The sequence below is a fragment of the Cynoglossus semilaevis genome, chromosome 20 (assembly GCF_000523025.1).
Source record: "Cynoglossus semilaevis isolate Cse_v1.0 chromosome 20, Cse_v1.0, whole genome shotgun sequence".
NCBI lineage: Eukaryota > Metazoa > Chordata > Actinopteri > Pleuronectiformes > Cynoglossidae > Cynoglossus > Cynoglossus semilaevis.
In genome coordinates, this window is record NC_024326.1 from 5,045,661 (window position 1) to 5,064,350 (window position 18,690).

Consider the following 18,690-nt stretch of genomic DNA (forward strand, 5'->3'; position numbering starts at 1 on the left):
CGTAGTGTCAGGTGGATATCATGAGACTGAGGTATGCAACACTACAGCGCCTGGAACTTTTTCACTCACACGTTAGCTAGCAGTGCTGCCACAACCATGTGGGTGTTGTGAAAAACAAACCTCTGTTTTCTCTGTCCTGTTTCTTCTCTCCTGCCTCCATCCATGTTTATAACAGGGACCATTACAGGCTAAGACTGCAGGACACAAGACCAAATGTTGTCCAATTAATTGCAGGTAATCTGACTGACATCCAATCAGTCTTTTTGATGTGTTAATCCAAGGGTGAAAGGTCAATATTTACAGTTTTCACTGTAAAACATAAAACAGTATAGAATATAGTGTATTGTCTAAAAAGTCGGTACTGGGTGAATTTATCACAGGGTGGCATCGTTTGTATTTTAGGTGAATTCATAATACATTGGGGTATCCAAACTCATGGCCCAGGGGCCACATCTGGCCCACACACCTCACACATCTGGCCCATGACTTGATGGCAATAATATTTTTTTTCTTCTCTGCTCTTTCGATAATTAAAAAAAATGAATGTTTTCATATTTGATTAATAAAATGCCTGAGTTGGAAATTTGAGAATTTGAAAATGCATCTTTAGTTGCACAAAAGATATATATTTTTTGAAAAATATATATATCTGGGGTTTCTTGTAACAAACTTCAAGCACTGACCTATATTTTTCTTTGTTTGTCCAATTGCAATTTTTGGTTTAAACAGCAGAGATTTTAATTGAAGTTCAGTGGCATTCTGAGCAGTAGCTGTGAATGTTTTGGCTTGACAATAGCCCTACAATAGGGGGCGCTTCTAAAAAAAGTTAGGAAACTGCTGGTCCACACCATCCGCCCCTAAAAAACTTTGTAATAATAAGCAGCTGGCAAAGGAGGACGGCACGGAACGATGAGGACGGCAGAGGACAAAACATCTGCATTCATCACATCAACAAAAGAGTCGACAATCCTCAAAAACTCATCTTTGCCCTGCGGCAAACCATCTGCCATCAGCAGCAGGTGTGTATCTGGGAAATAAAGTCTGGGCTGCAGCTCTCTACAGTATTCACTTTTTGGATCAATGGCTTTTAAAAGGTCACAGCTGCCCCACAGAAGCCATGAATCCAAAGGGAAAATGGATAGTCAGGTTTACACACTGCCTTCCCCCTGGTTTTACTGCACACAAAGAATCCCTGGGAGACACACACACAGAGCAGAGGAGTCAGAGGAAACACTGAAGACCTGAGAGGTTCTCATACTCAACCATTGGGTGGCAGCGGGCTGCCTGGGTGTCATTGTTACTCAAGCTGGAAGCTCTACACATGATTTGCTTTTCCCACTGGCAGGAGAGCGCCTGTCATGGACCTTTGATTTGTTTCTCACATGAGTCCCACCTCTGGGTTTTTGCTCCTGGACACAAAGAGGTTTCAAACTGCCATCTTCCTCTGATGGCATTATGCGAACAGGAAACTGTCCTTCAAAACCTTTGCCAACTCCTTCGGGTATCCCCGTGCTTTTGTCTAAGATAATGAGTCATCTCGTGCGCTCGACCAGCTTGGATTAAATCCCAAGCAAGCGTTTTTGGCAGGACGGAAAAATGATTAGGAAATCATCTCTGTTTTGGGACGTTTCTGTGGGTATAATTGCAGGCAGGCTGAGCCTGAGAGAAAGGGATGTGGGTTAAAGTTCAGCTTGTAATTAAAGTGCCTGATGTGGTTTCGCTGCCGTATCCACCTCCGATCCCAGCTTCTCCCTACGCTCTATTTATTTCCAAAGCGTTGAAATAGTAACATACTTTTAATATTGCATATACTCCCACCCTTTGATTTTATAATGAGTCTCTTGCAGACTTTGCTTTAGCTAATTAAAGTCAAACAAAAACTGGATGTCAGAAGCCACAGCCAAGTCATGCGTTGCTAAAAAAGGCAAGAAAGGCGTTTGTGTCCTTTGCAATTTTTCTTATTAGATTTATATATAACTTGCTCTGGTGTAAATAAATATTCATGTGGGTTCATGATTATTTAATGTAGGGTTATGTACACATGCTAACAAACACCAGCCCCCTCTGCAGACACAGAATGCGTGAGCAGAGCAGTTTCACGACCGGCAGCCAGTTTACGTTCGATCAAATCTCTGGAGTGACTGTCGTCCATCGCCTGGACCAGCAAAAACCAAATGACAGGGGACTCTGTGGCGCTCATTACCCAGCGAGTCCCCGTGTGTCAGCAGTGGCAAACAGCTCGCAGCTAAGGACAGCAAGTCCTTCACAAATCACTTTACTGTGACAGTTCTGCAACACTTGGCAACAGCAGGACAGTTGGGATTTGGACGTTGTTAAATTAAAAAAAAAAAAAATCAGGTCGATCACAATAACAAAAAAACCTAAAACATGCCCAGAAAGCATCTAGATGTGGGCCATCCAATTGGTTTTCATCTCACCCAACAAAACGTGGATCTGGGCCTAAGGCGGCCACTGTGTAACATAATGATGTGGCCTGAATATTTCAAACCTCTCTGAAGCTACATTTAAGTAATGTATCTTTAGGTCTGAGAGCTCAGTTTTCTAAATTATATTATTATTATTATTATTATTATTAAAATATAAATACTATTAACCAAGTCTTAGGTGACAGGAATATTACAAACTTCATGTCGTCAAGGATTATACTGCTGCACCAACTGTAGGTTCGAATAACAATTAAATACATATATATATATATATATATATATATATATACAAATTAATAGTTCAGTTTCAGAGATAATAATAAACAATATTCAAATATAATTAAAAGTATTTTTCTGTGTAGTTACACACAACCAACCTACCCCTGATCCCACCTCTTTATGATTTACTTCTAGCACATTCTTCTTCATGTTAATTTCAACTAATCCATTAATAATATGCATCACAAACTACATTTAACCTCTGCTTCCAAAAATAGCCTGGAACGATCCATCCTCTGTAAAGCCTCTGTGGCCCAGCACTGTGACTACTCCACTAAAGCCATAGACAGGGTGTTCAATGGAGGACAACACAGTAAATGATATAACACAGTAATCTAATCTCAGCCTGTTTGAATGGAAAATCAAACGAGGAGCTCAGACAACACAGGAAACAGTGGAACCTTTTGAATTCTCCTCCAATGGAATTCCAAGAAAGTCCCAGGTTTCACATTTGCCTGTTTACTTCCAGCAGTCATTAGTCTGGACTGGAGCGTGAAGGCAAAAACGTTTCCTGACGTTGGATTCAACCCTACAAGCTCATAAATATTCATACCTGTGGCGGCAGCACTGCTCGTGTGTTTACAAAACATCTCGCTCTCCCATGGGAGTGGGCTCGTTTTAGTGCAACATGAAACGTGATCACCACTAAATAACCCCGCACTCCTGCACATTTTTATTGTCTCCATTATTTACTGTCTTAACCGCCAGATAAATGCAAACTGTAACTTTACACATGAGACTTTGGTTTCTTAGGAGATGAAAAATGCTTGTGTAAACTTGGGGTTTTAATCCCATCATGGGGGCAGTAGGAGGACAACCACCGGAGTTGAAGCGTCTCATTTGGGCATCTAGTTTTCTGAGAATTCTGAGAACAGAGAGAGAGAGAGAGAGAGAGAGAGAGAGAGAGAGAGATTCTGACCTGACAGGAACTCCTCTTCTTTTCACGTAACGTGTCACTAATCTGTTGTACAGCTGTTTATTCTTGTTGAGTGCATTGATTTTATTGGAGAGCTTCGATTGGCGGTGAAATGAAGGGCAGCGCGACCTTGCAGACTCAGAAGAGTGGGGGTTAATGGATGGACGCAGAGTGCGTTTGCTCGCCATCTCCTTGTCACCTTCACTTCTCCTGCTCACTTGGTTTATTGGCACCTCTGCACATTTATAATTAGTCGCTTATGCATGCAGAGTGATGAGAGGCAACTGAAAAGCCAGAGAGCCCGTGCTATTGTCTTGGAATAAATAAGACTGCCTCAACACTCGGGCAATTTTCTCTGATTGTTTAAAACAATCTGCTCCCATGATTTTGACCTTGAGACCCTGTGAGACCACAATACTCCACCAAAACCCTGAAATTGGTCCTAACTTGGCACAATGGCTTCCTGAAATAGATACAATGCAGCTAGAGGAGGATGCCTGCCTCATCTAAAGAAGGATGTCTGTACTGAGCCCATCTGGTGGAGGAAGCCACAGAAGGGAGTTGAGGAGAAATGCAGCTGCTGTGCAACAGCAAGCATCGAGAGACGTCCTCATCTCATCTCAGCTTTTGCCTCGGCACTGCCCAGTTTAATAAAAGAAATCTCATCTCTGCTGCTCAGCTCGTTCTTAAAGGCCATTTATGACGCACAAGTACAGAGGGGAGGCTGTTAAAGGGCCAGTGAGTCAACATCATCGTCAACACTTGCATTTAAAACAGGCTGGAGTGCCTTTAAAATAAAAGACGACAGGATGTTTGCTGCGTTGGTGCCTTATAAACCTGTGTTCTCTGCACACGTCTGACTATATCAGACGCTTCAGTGACACGTTTGAGATTCTGGAAATCCATGGAAACCAGTGAGGTGTGTGGAACTCTCCCTACTGGGCTGTTTCAATTTTACACTGAGACATGTAGGTAAGAGCACTTGTAGAAAAGAGCCACTCGGTGAAGAAAGGCAGACCTCTGGTATTTAAAACACGCAGAGCCACTGAGTGGACACTTTACACTTTACTCTTTAGGTTAATTATTAGACTGCGGTAAAAGATTTACATCAGAAATCGTTGTTGTGAACTCTATTTCGGCTGAAACTAAAGTAGCTATTTTTAGAAGAAAAAAAAAACAGAAACAAGAGAACATGAGAAACGCTGTTTTGGGTCAGATAAAAATCTCTGATAGAGACCGTGGGAACCAGCACATTCCCGAACGGAATGCAGCTCGGTCTGTGATGGGAGAGGCTCACTTCCTGTGAATGGGGCGCCATGCTGCTTCAGGACATCAGAGACACGTCCGCTGAACCAAAAAAAGACCTCGAGACCACACAGGGACAAGCTGGTATATGCTGACATATATACTGTATATATAGATAGACTACAGGAGGTGCAGTCTGTGTTGAGATGTGTAGGAACAACACAACAAAACACAGGTGTTTGTCAGTCCAAATGAGAGAGGTGAATTATTCCCACAACTTTATGTTTAATAATTTAGATTAATTTGCCATTTTTATAGCTTAACATGTTTGCAACTTAAAGTGATGTGAGGCGCCAGCTCCTATTAACATACCACTGATGCTGTCACATTGATGTGACAACAGTAGGTTGTATGTATGTTGACAAGTCAAGTCACGTCCTCGCAGACAAATATAACCTTCATTTGCAAAAAAGAGAAAAAAAAAATCTAGAACAGAATCTATAATTGAAACCAAATTTTACCTTTTTTTTCACCTTACATTCAGCCAGCAGCTTTGCCATTTGTGTGGTTTTATATCCCCCCCCCCCCCCCCCCCCCCCCCCCCCCCCCACATCCCCCCCACACCCCCCCATGATGTAACAGAGTTACACAACCCGTGTGTTTCTAAAGGCTTTTTGTCTCCGGAGCAACCAGACTCCACTTCTATTAAAAGGCCTCAAAAGTTCAGTCACTGTGAAGTCACTTCCTGTGGCAAATACTGTAGTGATGACATCACTGTCTAGGTTAGGACTAAGGCTTCTCTGTGGTTGAGCCAAGTATGGTTAAATCACAGGCTCTGACGTGTGAGTAACTAAGGAAAAAGTAGAAGCAAGCCAAACGTGTAGTCATTCTAAAGCTGCGGGGAGAAAAGCGGGGGTGGTTTTGAGGGGTGGAGGGGGGTTCACAGCTGGTTAGACACTGTAACTAAGAGATTTGTATTTGTTTTGAATCATTAAGTAACTCTTAAGTCATATCCCTGCGTCAAAGGAACAAGCGAACCGCAAAAAAAGGGCAGGTTTTATTTTCACTCAACGCAGCAATGTCTTGAATCTGTAACATAATCTGATAGAGACCAAGCATGACGGGAAAGGATTATGAAGACAACAGAGCTGGACGGTCAGCACCTCTGCTAGTTTCCTCTTTCAGAGTATAAGGTCAGCTGCCAAATGACAGCTTGTCAGTGTTGGCAGGAAGACGGTGGGGCAGTTTTACACAGGGGCCAGGTTTCAGATTAGGCTGCGTTCTACATGTAACCATGTAAATGAGACAGGCCGCAGTGCTGCAGCAGGACTGGCCGTGAGCAGCGTACAGCTGGGGATCTCAGGTGTCCGGTAACGTCAGAGGAAACAATCGTCTGTTTGGGAGCAGCTTTCCTGGAACACGCTTCGATAAACTCACAGTAGTCAGGTTTTACATGGACACCAACGATGGGATTAAAAGCCTCACCACAATAAGACTGCGTCACCTTAACACGCCAAGCTACAAACTCTTGATTCAGGTTACCATTCATTTTAACCGCTGTTCATAAAGTTCACTTTCATCAAGACTTCCTGTCTGGGATTGCTGCTGCTGCTTCCTGCTCAGTATTTTTTTTTTAATTAGAAAAAAAATAAAACGGAAACAGTTCAGAGAAGAGGAAGATGAAGTCCAAGGTTCACAGAAAGGTGAAGAGCAGAGGCCGCCTTGGGTTTTTTAATGTATTTCTCAGAAAACTGAAGCTTGTATTGTAATAAATACTGCATAATTTCTCTGATGTTCAGAGAACATGCTGATGTTTTGTGATGAACTAAAAAGTTAAAAATATACATATTTTCAAGATAGATGAAGATATTTTGGATCTTATGCTAGTATGCGTTGCTTTCTTTTCTTCAAATCTTCTGATACATTTTTAAACATTTTCGAAGAACACTTGCTCTACTCAAACACAGTGAAGATAAGTGTACAATTAAAAATTAAAAATTCATGAAACTCTTTACTTTTCTCCAAAGTAACTGCCTGACTTCTAAATGATCTTGTACCACACAGACTCCTGTCGTGTTGTGTCACTGACTGGATCTGACAAGTCAGACGCTCATTTCTCACAGACATTTATAAGGAAAGGAAATGAAACCTGCATGTTGGACAAACCAAAGGCATCCAAAAGCACCATTAGTTCAGGCTGATATACTGGAGAGGGAGACAAAGCCTCTCTGTCTCACTTAGTGCATGAGGTCATATATAAACACAGGGGAGGAAAACACACAATTCTTCTTAACACAACACAAAAACCTAAGCTGATGTCCACACAGTCCAGATCATCGCTGGTTTTCAGCTCCATGACAATGAACATGCCCCTTCCCTTCTCTTCCCCTCCTCATCCTTCTTCCTTCTTCCTCTCCCTGTTGCTGGGAACGGGGAAAAGTTCAGTGGCCTCTCTCAGGCAACCAGCTGATTTTCATCCAGGCTGGGGGAAAGGAATGTGAGGAATGCATTGATGTGTGGAAACAAACAACTGCACTCTGCCTACGCTGGAGGAGGCCTGATGTGAGACGGAACAGAAACTGAAGAGAGCCAGGACGAACGTCTTTACCTTAGACGTTTATACTGTTACTAAACAACTCACAACTGAATTATAGCCGCGTGATGAGGCAGATGACAGAGGAGGAGTCTCACTCTTTCTTCTTTTTTTTTCACTTTCCTCTATTTCCTCTGGAGTTCAGAGTGAGTCATACTGACCTTGGCGAAGACACTTGAAGAAGTTTACTTTAGAGAAAGGACTGTTTGAATCATCTGTGCAGGTTGGCTCATGGCAGCGCTGCCTGACCTTCCCTGTCTGTACACAAAGACCAAAGGGAAACAAGCCCAGCCTACATGCTGCATGATAATAAGTTGCCTATTGTTACACTGATGATTCAGTGTGAACACACATTTCCATTTAATAATAAGGTTTTTAAATGTCCCTCTGGAATAACCCGAGTAAGAAGTCATCGGTTTTATTTAGAGACTCCATTGTTGGCTATGTAACCTTGATGCTGCTGTGCAGTGAAAATTAGAAAATGCAATGATAATAAAAATAATAATAATAATAATAATAATTAAACTAAGTACTGTGTGTGCTGAAGTGAGTTTAGAAAGTTGGAGAGTTCTTTATTTTCACTCTTGGATGTGTAAACATCACACTGTTTGTAAGTCAGGAGTCAAATCAGCTGACGATCAGATGATTGTTCAGTCAAATGACTTCAACAAGAGAGACTTTCACCAATAACGTTGTTGAGATCCACCACACCTACAGAGGGTGTGTACTGAACTATGTTAACCCAAACCATGTCATATATATATATATATATATATACATATATATATATATATATAAATATATATATATATATATATATACATATATATATATATATATATATATGTATGTATATATATATGGGCCCCCGTTTAGCTCGGGGCAGCCTTGCTGCTATATGAGGTACTTTGTCTATAGAAATAAACTGAAAGGTTTCCCAGAATCTATTAAAATATTTGGAAACCCCTCAAAAGGTTTTAAAAGAAAATGGGTTTTTGCCTTCTATTAATATGCATAATGGGAGTTTCTTTTTTTTATCATTATTGTCCTGGATCCTCTTTGTTGGACAGCCTTCATCATTGGCTTAGGTACAGATTAAGCCGTGGAGACACAACAGCATATGTATCTTTGGTCCTAACAACGAACCAAAGGCCACGTCTCACCACAGACTGATACACAGCGAAAAGTTCCTACTTGGTCTCTTTACACTTAGCCAACTTTTTTTTTATTCATAAACCTGTGTATTTCCATACACACACACGCACACACAGAACCACAGCTGCTGGACTGTCACTTGCAGAGCCTCACCCTCTCTCTGCTTGCCCTTCATCTCTGCTCCTCTCCGTCCTCCCTCTCTTCCTCTTCTTCCTCTACATTCCCGTTAGCTTCACCTCCTGATCAAAGACACCTTGTGATGTCCAGTCATTTCATCCTGGATCATCCGTTAAACCCGTGGCCTTCAAGGACTGCAGGGAAGAGGAGCCACTGTATTTCAAACACGGAAAAATATCGAAGGTCAAGGAGTCTGTCCCTTATTAGACTGGACGACACTGGAATATGAGCTGTCTTCACCGGATGATAATTTAGAGCCGGGTCTCTTTTTTTCAAAGGGGGATAATGAGATTCTGTAGATTAAATGTTAAGAAAATACATTTCTGGCTCTCTTTCTTCTTTTATTAGAACTTTTTTTAAATGCACCAGGGCTCATAAAATGTGAAAGATAAATGAAGCACTTTATAGGTCAATTTGCAGGGTTGATTAAACCACTGCTGGTTAGATTTACAGACGAAAGCTCCATCTAGACGTGTGGCAGAGTCAACACTTTTTTATAACGCAAAAATGGCGCCACCATAACTGAATCCAGGCACGTTTTCAAAAGAAAAAAAACAAGATGATGCACAACATACACCCATATAAATCAGCAGGTTGTCAAAAATTACAAAAAAAGCTCAACAAAATGCCCGAGAAGAAAAGGAATCACTGTCACTTCTCTTGTTTTCGTCCCTCCCAAGGTTCCTTTGAAGTATCTGTCATTATTCCAGCTCTAATAACAGCCCAACAACCAATTAAAGAGGAGTAATACAACACTGTGGCGGTGCTACCGGGATATTTCCTCCTGTCTGAGGTGGGTCTGCAGGCGGCACTGGTCGCCGGGAAGAAATAGAAGAAAATTGTGACGGCAACAAAACAACTTCTCTGCAGCGTTTCCACTACAACCATCCAAACTGTTGCGCGGCGTCGTCCCTTTAATTTTATCTCGTGGCGGATGAAAGCCGCCAGCGTGGGAACGTGAGAACGTGATAACGGAGTGTCAGGGTATTTCCACTGAGATCATTTTACCTCCACCTGAATTTCAACAAAACAGAACGTGCTCACATGTGGGCTGCCATTAACAGGCACCACAGTTCACCGTGTTAATTGAGTCTTTGTTCGCCAACACAAACCATCGGAAACACTCAATCACAGTCAATGTGATATCTGAGCAACAACTGACCTCACTCAGTGTTGACTGACACAGATCACATTTCCTGTGGGCTATTTTACTCCACGGCCAAATATTGCATTCAGGGGCATATAGTGGAGGGAATTATTTACCCCAGACCTCTGCGGACAAGGCAGAGAAATCTGTTTACCATTATCTGGCTGTTGTTAGAATTTTTTTTTTTTGGGGGGGGAGGGGGGGGCATGTACTCAGCATTTCAGAGAAGTGCCAATAATGGCTAGCTGTTTGTTAATGGCCAGTGCTGTGGCCAGTTGCACTGGGAAATCCCAGAGGAGACGCTGCTGCTGCTGCTTTTCTATGTGTGTGTTTGTGTGTGTATGTACATACTCTATGTGTGTGTGTTCTGTGTATGTGCACCACTAACAGGAAGCTCGGCACCCCGGGGCCATCTGCTCCCTGCCATGGCTCACATGTCACCCTGTGACAACACAGCATTATTGATTCACACCGCAGCATCCACTGGTGTGTGTGCACAGTGCTGGTCCACTGCCTGTGTGTGTGTGTACGTGCGCAAGTGTACACACAAGCCATTTTGGGAACAGCAAATAATTGATTAGCACCAGGACATCCGCTTTTTTGTTTGCTGCCCTGTGTGTGTGTGTGTGTGTGTGTTCCCCCGTATACAATAAGTGAATTATGTTAAAGTCTAACATTTTTGGCCTTTGTCAGTTCATTGTGTTGGTGTTCTACACAGACCGCTGACATTTGAACACATCATTTATCGTCTCTATTCATGACCTCTACGTCCAAATATTTCCATCTTGGCTCCTTTTCTCCTGCTTTCTGGCAGCTACGTCTTCAACATTCTTCGCACATATTTTCTCCGGTGCTCTTTTTTATATAACCAAAACCATGTAACTGAACCATCTCGAAATTAGCCGCAACTTCTCCCTAAGACTCCACCTTAGTCTTCCCCTTCTGATATGCTCATTTCTAATTATTTCCATCCTGGTCACACCCAACAAAAATCTCAGCATCGGTGTTGTCCAATTACAGAAATGTTTAGCTCTTCAGAGTTAAACAACTGAACAAATGTCACTGTAAAGCAGTGGTTCACAAACTTTTTCTACACTTTTGTAGCTTGGACACTAACTAACTGTGGCACAAATACAGACAATATTGAAAATTTAATTAATTTTCAATCCTGAGCTCCTTTGGCATATGCTCTGTACCATCATTGTGATTTAATTATTATACAGCAACTTTAACAATTTTACTGATTATTATAATTATTATTGATGACAATTATGATGACATTATGGATTAAACTGTTCTTCTAACCATCAGAAAAGAGAGGTGTGTAAAATCTTACAAGTACTTGCAGTTATATTTAAAAATGGCTCTGGTTCGTAATAGGAAAAATCTGTTCACATTAAAGCTCTCAGTCATACAGTGTCAAGGTAAAAAATATTTGGAACAGATTCCAAATACCAGTTACTGCTGTTGCTCCTAAATTAAACTGTGGACATGAGATATTACAATAAAACCCTTTAGGGGGGTGGCCCCAAAATATCTGCAGACCCCAGACAAGGGGAGGAACCATTTAACCTTGCCCTATATTGATATAATGTTCTGCTTGTGTGGGTTTGCCCAGTGGCAAAGTCAACCAGTGTCTCAGCGGACGCCTCATTATCCAGCTCCCCCCATGACAGCGAAGGTGGAAAACTCTTTCATCTGCCATCTCTCCTTTTCGAAAAAAAAAAAAACAATCCATGTACTGTAGACTGGCATGAGGGCTGTGATGAGACAGGGTGTGTGTCACGATAACACCGGAGCAAACAGAGCAGGAGTTTGTGCCTAACATGACAATTAAAGGACCACAGGGAGCAGTGATGGTAATCAGCTATATTTAGAGGCCTCTCACGTGTTCCTGCATTTTTCAGGGATATGGAGCGTTACCTGACACTGGATGTCACATCCCTGGGTATTAGTGTGTTGTTTGTGAAGGTAGCCATGCACGTGTGTGTATGTAAATGGGTTTAGTGGCGTCGTAACACTGAGAATTGTAACAGAAACAGAAAGGGGTTAAGGAGAAGGAAAGGAAAACTCCACAGAGTTTCAACTTCCATATAACATCCCAGTTTATCCACTCTATATATTATTTACAAGTACGCTTTCGGAGTGTGTGAGTGACGCTTTCAAAACAAGCCACAGTCGAGCAGAAGAAAACCAGTAGGTTGTGGTGATTGCTTATTTAGGCAAAGAAAATAAATGGAAGAGAAACACAGTCGCAGTTAGGATTTCAAAACACAGAAGCAGAGTAAACACTTATACTCCTCCAGCAGCAACAGGATAATTATTTGAGGACAAAACAACCAAACAACCCCCCCTCCCACACACACACACACATACACATCAGCAGGTCCACCACCTACAGCAGTTCCTGAATGAAAAATGCTCCGCTGACAAGATCGTCCAACAAAAGAACAAAATCAGGCACACACCCTCCACACAGGAAAGGAACACCCAGGTCATCTCCATTATTTATTTACAGGCGCTGTTCCCCAGCAGACATTCCTCCGGGTCTCCTGAGCAGGCCCAGAAATAAGCACACAGGACAGGGTGGAGAGGGTGGAGAGGCTCGAGGGAGAGGTGAGGTCTTGGAAAGAGGCTGAGCACTTGGAAAGAACCAGAATTATGTTCTCTGAAACTGAGGAAGCACTGCATTTTATTGCCAATCGCTTGCCATACACTCACTGAGGGTTTACACACTTCTTGCCTGTCAATGCAAACCCATGTCACGTTTTCTTTTCTTTTTTTTTAAAAAAAAAAGAAGAAGAAAGATCTCAAGATGGATGTATGGCCATCAATCAATTCAAGAGAATGTAAAAAAAAAAAAAAAACATTTATTTTGGTGAATTTGGCCCTGGAGAAATGCTGCGTTCCTCTAATCTGGGAAGACAGCATGTCTGCCCTCGACAGGGGATCAACTCTGATTTATCGTCAGAAGACAAAAGAAGCCTCGTTGAACTTTTGAATAAATATCTAAATTATTTATGGCACAGAATCCCGCTGCCACAGAAGCTTATTTTTGTTGTTGAATGCAGTGAAAAGCAGTGAGGTGAAACCGCGAAGCCAGTCGTGTCCTATCAGAGAGAAGAGACACTTTTATTAGGATAACCTGTAGTTAGCAGCTGTCACCAAACTTAACTCTGTCACTGATATAAACATGCAAAATATATATATATATATATATATATGCATATATAAAACCCTCCACAAATACGACATAAAATGAAGAGCAAATTTCAGGTATCGACCTAAAGATGTTAGCTTTAAAGAGCTTAAAGAGACTTGAATCTGAAGGAGATGTTTGTGCTGTACAGTTGTCAGGCCACTGGGTGTAAACACCGTGGCAGATGGTGAGCGAACTCGGCCTGTGCAGCTAGAGGGGTACAGTACAGGGGGAAAATCTTGGCTGCTCCTCGCCACACTAAGTCCTTTTGTGGTGCGCAGTCTCCATTACACAGCCGAGAGTCCACAACAAAAGATAACATTGTTGTCCAAATCTCCAAAGTGCCTCTCGGTTGCAGAGATATTCCGCTTTCACAACATTGAAGTGATGTTTTGGTGTTTTTTTCCTCCTTAAATTTTGGGTAGGAGCGAAAAATCCCTAAATGCTATTTGCATGAGTAATCGTTAATCTGCCTGATTGCTGGGAATGGGAAACGAGAGTTAGTCCCACAGTCGACGGAGTTTGAGAGTCTGGGTTTACATAACAGTTACGACATTCACATGATGAATAAGAGAAATGTCTGACTGAAGGAGGAAATGCGAATTAAAAAATTAAGAATTAGGTTTTTGTGAAGTGGATTGATTAGTGTTAAGAGTTGGCGAGAACATGCTGAAGGAAAAGAATGACTCTGCATCAAGGAGACAAATACTGAATGCAAGTGAGACTTTTTGCTCCTGTGATGGACTACATGTGGCTGCCTGGCAACTCTGTCTGTCTTTTTCTTTTTTTTTTTTTGCTTCTTCTGCACTGCCCCGCCAACATGTCACCTATATGGAGATTAATGACTTCCTCAATGTACTAGATCTGCTCAGCCACAGCAAGGAAGTGGTGTGGTGCAGCCAGATGCCCGCAACACCATAGCAACATGCAGGTCCCCTCCGTCGTTGAGCAGATTGTGCACAGGGAATCCCCCACTGGCTGGACCCAGACCAAGCCAGTTCTGTCCTATTACACACACACACACACACAGACAGACACACACACTCAAAAATAGGCCACCTGGTTAGCAGCATTCCTCAGACACCTGATCCTGCTGTTTGAAACTTTAACAATGACTTTTTTCTTCACCCTCATCCCTTACCTGGAAACAAGACCCAGTCTCCTAACCAACTGTTCAGGTGGTGACCAATGACATCGTACAGTGTTTCAGATGATGAGTGAATCTTAGGGCGGTGGGAGCAAACTCAGGCACCCCAGTACAAAAGCCATGTAGGCCACAGTCATTCATCATCACCTGTTTACTCTGTTAGAGGTCGAGTACTGACCTGTGGCCAATCACGCTGACAGCAAATAAAAAAATAAAGAGAGAGAGAGGCTCTGGACAAGTTACCTGTTCGCTACGGGGCGGGAAGTAAATACAACCACATTCCTGGGAAAAGTTTTCGTCCATTTCTACATGTGTTCACTCAGTCTCATCAAAGACTGGCTGTGATATCTGATATAAACCAACAAAGATGTGAAGCCAACAGACGTGTAAACGTATTTTCATTTAACAATCTTCATTTATTCATTTTTAAATAATTTTTAAATATTCAAAGTATTTCATCTCTAAAGGGTTGCCAGCTCATGTCTGGCTAAAAGTTACGTGTTCTTACTTAAATATTATGGTTCTTCTTATGGGCTAAAACAACAACAATTAATCACATGGAGATGTTGAGAAACAACACTCGTGATTGACAGCTAAAAACAAACCAAAAATAGCCTAAAAAAAAACAAGCGCTCAATTTTTAGGGCAACTCCAAGATTAATTTGTATTTTATCTGCCCTTCAATAACACCATATAAACAACATGGATTGCGCTTACTTGAGAAAAACACATTCTCCGCTGCTGCATGTCAAATCCCTTCCGGAAAAAAACAGTAAAACCTGCACCAACCAACTCCATGATCATCTCAGAGATAAGTCTATCACAGCAGAGTTTCCACCAAGCTGTGCATCTGTTGTTGCAGCACATGTCTGTTGCCCACTCAGACATCTGAAGTTACATGTGTCATTTCAGACACTGGCTGCCACTTCATTTAAATCAATCTGTATTTGCTGGAAGTGCCTGTAAATAAACAACGCTGCACCATCTGTCAGCGAGAAACTACACAGGTTGGACTTCAAACTAAATGTTCAGACGGTGAGACAGTGAAAGGTCTCCGTCTGAACAACAGTGTTCCTTATGTTAACACACAGACACACAAAAAACAGTAACTCAGACAGGCGCTAGTTTTATTTACGGCTAAATTTGACTCACTGCTGATGCGTAGACTCAACAACAATTAGTGGCCACTACTATTTTCAACTCAAATTGCACCAAAAACAACAGGAAACAGGGGTGGCTCACAGAAAGGTGTTTCCACACCACTCTCACATGTCAAAATGTCAGTTACAGCCTGATTAGCCCCCAGTCTACAACGGTATTATTCAATCTCCCAGCATGCAACTACACCATGAACCACCCTTGAACAAAAACACACACTGTGCAAATAAGTTTTTTAATCGATTTTTCGTATGCTAATCCTTTTTACTTTAGCAGTTTATGATGTGACTTTAAATGACTGGCTAATTTTTGACCATTAATTAATTCACATTTTGATTTATTTTCAACCACGTTTGCAACTTATAGTAACTTATTGGTAATTTTACACTAATGACTAAATATTCTTGGCAAATCTTTAAGTTTTTGACTATTTTATTAAAGTATTTTGCAACTATTTGGCTATTTATGGGTTATTACAGCTAACCTTTAGCCTTTTTTTAAACTTAAAATTTACAGGTCATTTGAGTTTCATTTATCTAACCTGTAGTTCTGCAAAACCTTTGATGGCCGTGGATGTAATGGGCAATTAATATTGTAATAACATGAAAAACGTTTTATGATACCATTAAAACCTCTGTCAGGAGGATTTCAAGGGCAGCCTCCAATACGTCAAGGTCATTTTCCTGGCTAATCCCTGACCTTACTGGTATGACCATCAATAACCATTAATGCTGAAAAATGTTGTACAACAAGTGTGTTAAAGTGAAGCATAAAACATGATTTAGACTTTAGAAAAAAAAAAAGGGCGAGCGGACTCATTTGCACCTCCAAAGAAAGGCAGCCTTCAGTGAATGTGGCCCCTATGCCAAAATCATGATGAGTGCGTTTGTCATAAAAATGTGGTGCATCTGGTTCATTGCAATCCACCGAGGGCTTTCACAACACACACCACATTATTTCCACACAGACCCAGCCATTGTCAGGTCAGTGCTGAACAACAACTGAGGTCATGGCCTCCTTTTTCAGGGTGTTCATGTAATATAGAATAGAAATAGAATAGACTTGAGGGCGGGATTTGTTTGCAGAGATATTAACAAGTATATATATATATATATATATATATATATATATATATACACATATATACATATGTATATGTATATATATATTAACAAAATAACTCAATATCTGCACTGAATCGGTTGACTGATGATTGTAGCATCTTTAAAACCCTGGCCACAGCCACAAGACCATATAAGGGTTTCGAATTTTCAGAAATCAAGAGGAAGTCGAGGCAATCGGCAGTTCCAGTAATAACCTTTCCGTCACCTAAAAAAAAACCAAAAAAAAAAAAAAACAGCCTTTTGTGAAAAAAAGTTACTCTTTTGGTCTGAGGGGGAACTAGAATGTGAAATAAAACTGTTTTGTAAAGGCTGGAAGAATTTATCCATTCAGTTTGATAAAAATGGAGAAGTTAAATAAAAAAAAAAGATCAAAGCACAGACAAAGCTGCATTTGCAGCGTCCGTTAGCAAAGGTCATGTAATAACATAACATACATTTATTTATTTTATTTTATGGTCTGTATTGTCATTGCACCATGGGGATACAAACGAAACTTAGGCTCATCTTTTAACCCATCACCAACGTGAGCAGTGGGCAGCTTTTTTTAAGCGCCCAGGGAGCAGTGTGTAACAACAACAACACACACCTTAGGAAATTCCCCATTTGTTAGGCATCAAATGTATACATAAATCATCATCAAAGCCTGGTAGATTCTGATAGGCCGATGCTAAAGCACTGGACGCTTCAAGAAGTTAGGAGAGGGTGAGATCAGAATTTGGTTTCAGAATACACTATAAAGTGACCCTAAATATTCCTGTGCAAAGCAGTGGCAACATAGTCCACAGCCTGTCTACGTTGACCTACATTATCCTGTACAGTGGGCACATGCTCCAGAGACCTGGAGCAGACTGGCCTGCACTGGCTCCAAGGCAAAGGTCTGAAAATGCAGACAAAAGAGTTGCAGCTAAATTCACACAGGGACTGCATGTTAAACACAGCGGCTGACGATGAGGCCTGTGTTCCTGGAGGGCGGAACCGCAGCTCCGTTTGCTTCCTTTGAATATGTGCCACAACCTGCCACCTCCAGGGACCGAGGCACACTCAGGAGGAATGTTAAACGGTCCTTCCCTTTGAGAAGAAATGTTCTGGATGAATCATTGATGACACCCCCACCGTACAACCTGCAAATCTGAAACCCTGCAGCTATGATAACACAGTCTCACAAATGTTAGGCTTTCATTAAGAGCATCTCTGTTAATGAGCGCCATCGTTGGGGCAGACCGGTCCAACGACATCAATCACAGTGAGACGGGCCCATGCCCGAGCTGAGGCCAACACGCTGGCGTTGCATTCAGACAACAGCCTGACAATTAACTTGTTGGCCAAACAAAACTCTTCACATGGAAAATATTAACCTAAAAGTGACTGATAAATTTGTCCTTCTATACCAGTTTTGGTTTCTTGCACATTGTGTACATTTATGAGGAAAATCCTACCAAAATTCACCATACTAGCCTCATGGTGATTGACTACTGACCCCCTGACCTTTAACATTAGCCTAATCAAACAGATGCATGTACACAGGGAGGGATAGGCTCTCCTGCATCTTCTTTAAAGAGTCTAGGGTTAGTTTAAATTAAAGAATAATCTTTCTCTCCAAATTTATACTTTCCCTGAATGAAACGCTAAGATGTTTCTTAGAATTTCAGAGTGAAACTCAGCATTAGAGATAATTTTATGTAGCTACACTAACCATAAACAAAATTCATTGAACATTTTTATTCATTCATTCATTCACATCCAATCCCTTACCTAAACAACGTTCCACTGCACAGCCCGGGAATCGATTATACATAATGCGTAAACTAGTCGACCAGTAATTCTATTTGTTGAAGATGTTTTCAGCAGTGTCTGAGCTTTATTCATAAGAAGCACAAAGTAATATCGTAGACTGGTAACACAATCTTATTGGTCCGTCTGTTCCATCTCGCTCTTATGTGTTACTTTAGAAAAGACATGGAATCTTCAACCATTATATTACGACAGCAGCCCATGTGGGTTATAAAGCAAGTGCAAACATAGACTGACTTTGTCCACACAGTCCTGAATCTTACATCCAAACAACAGAGTCAGAGGGAGACAGACGAGGGTTGGTGAGAGTTG

At 41.5% G+C, this 18,690-nt stretch overlaps 1 protein-coding gene across 1 annotated transcript in view; it reads right to left on the reverse strand.

The window, feature by feature from the left end:
- The window catches only part of bcl2b (BCL2 apoptosis regulator b), a 28,404-nt gene that overhangs the window by 7,080 nt on the left and 2,634 nt on the right, over positions 1-18,690 (reverse strand). The gene's annotated exons all lie outside the window — the stretch shown is intronic.